Here is a 2,500-nt window from a genome sequence, read left to right on the forward strand (position 1 = left end):
AACGTAAACAACTGGTCTAGACTAACAGTGAAATGCGTAAACAACTGGTAAAACAACTGGTCTAGACTAACAGTGAAATGCCAACGTAAACAACTGGTCTAGACTAACAGTGAAATGCCAACGTAAACAACTGGTCTAACAGTAAACAACTGGTCTAGACTAACAGTGAAATGCCACAACTGGTCTAACTAACAGTGAAATGCCAACGTAAACAACTGGTCTAGACTAACAGTGAAATGCCAACGTAAGACAACAGTGAAATGCCAACGTAAACAACTGGTCTAGACTAACAGTGAAATGCCAACGTAAACAACTGGTCTAGACTAACAGTGAAATGCCAACGTAAACAACTGGTCTAGACTAAAAACAACTGGTCTAACTGTGAAATGCCAACGTAAACAACTGGTCTAGACTAACAGTGAAATGCCAACAGTGAAATGCCAAATGGTGGAGACTAACAGTGAAACAAACAACTGGTCTAGACTAACAGTGAAATGCCAACGTAAACAACTGGTCTAGACTAACAGTGAAATGCCAACGTAAACAACTGGTCTAGACTAACAGTGAAATGCCAACGTAAACAACTGGTCTAGACTAACAGTGAAATGCCAACGTAAACAACTGGTCTAGACTAACAGTGAAATGCCAACGTAAACAACTGGTCTAGACTAACAGTGAAATGCCAACGTAAACAACTGGTCTAGACTAACAGTGAAATGCCAACGTAAACAACTGGTCTAGACTAACAGTGAAATGCCAACGTAAACAACTGGTCTAGACTAACAGTGAAATGCCAACGTAAACAACTGGTCTAGACTAACAGTGAAATGCCAACGTAAACAACTGGTCTAGACTAACAGTGAAATGCCAACGTAAACAACTGGTCTAGACTAACAGTGAAATGCCAACGTAAACAACTGGTCTAGACTAACAGTGAAATGCCAACGTAAACAACTGGTCTAGAAACAGTGAAATGCCAACGTAAACAACTGGTCTAGACTAACAGTGAAATGCCAACGTAAACAACTGGTCTAGACTAACAGTGAAATGCCAACGTAAACAACTGGTCTAGACTAACAGTGAAATGCCAACGTGGTCTAAAACAAAATGCCAACGTGGTCTAGACTAACAGTGAAATGCCAACGTAAACAACTGGTCTAGACTAACAGTGAAATGCCAACGTAAACAACTGGTCTAGACTAACAGTGAAATGCCAACGTAAACAACTGGTCTAGACTAACAGTGAAATGCAACTGGTCTAGACGTGAAACAACTGGTCTAGACTAACAGTGAAAACAGCCAACGTAAACAACTGGTCTAGACTAACAGTGAAATGCCAACGTAAACAACTGGTCTAGACTAACAGTGAAATGCCAACGTAAACAACTGGTCTAGACTAACAGTGAAATGCCAACGTAAACAACTGGTCTAGACTAACAGTGAAATGCCAACGTAAACAACTGGTCTAGACTAACAGTGAAATGCCAACGTAAACAACTGGTCTAGACTAACAGTGAAATGCAACTAAACAACTGGTCTAGACTAACAGTGAAATGCCAACGTAAACAACTGGTCTAGACTAACAGTGAAATGCCAACGTAAACAACTGGACTAACAGTGAAATGCCAACGTAAACAACTGGTCTAGACTAACAGTGAAATGCCAACGTAAACAACTGGTGTGAGACTAAACAACTGTGAAATGAAATGCCAACGTAAACAACTGGTCTAGACTAACAGTGAAATGCCAACGTAAACAACTGGTCTAGACTAACAGTGAAATGCCAACGTAAACAACTGGTCTAGACTAACAGTGAAATGCCAACGTAAACAACTGGTCTAGACTAACAGTGAAATGCCAACGTAAACAACTGGTCTAGACTAACAGTGAAATGCCAACGTAAACAACTGGTGAGACTAACAGTGAAATGCCAACGTAAACAACTGGTCTAGACTAACAGTGAAATGCCAACTGGTCTAGACTAACAGTGAAATGCCAACGTAAACAACTGGTCTAGACTAACAGTGAAATGCCAACGTAAACAACTGGTCTAGACTAACAGTGAAATGCCAACGTAAACAACTGGTCTAGACTAACAGTGAAATGCCAACGTAAACAACTGGTCTAGACTAGAAATGCCAACGTAAACAACTGGTCTAACTAACAGTGAAATGCCAACGTAAACAACTGGTGTCTAGACTAACAGTGAAATGACTGGTCTAACAACAGTGAAATGCCAACGTAAACAACTGGTCTAGACTAACAGTGAAATGCCAACGTAAACAACTGGTCTAGACTAACAGTGAAATGCCAACGTAAACAACTGGTCTAGACTAACAGTGAAATGCCAACGTAAAACAACTGGTCTGGTCTAGACTAACAGTGAAATGCCAACGTAAACAACTGGTCTAGACTAACAGTGAAATGCCAACGTAAACAACTGGTCTAGACTAACAGTGAAATGCCAACGTAAACAACTGGTCTAGACTAACAGTGAAAT

This window comes from Oncorhynchus gorbuscha, linkage group LG18 (genome assembly GCF_021184085.1).
Source record: "Oncorhynchus gorbuscha isolate QuinsamMale2020 ecotype Even-year linkage group LG18, OgorEven_v1.0, whole genome shotgun sequence".
Classification (NCBI taxonomy): Eukaryota; Metazoa; Chordata; class Actinopteri; order Salmoniformes; family Salmonidae; genus Oncorhynchus; species Oncorhynchus gorbuscha.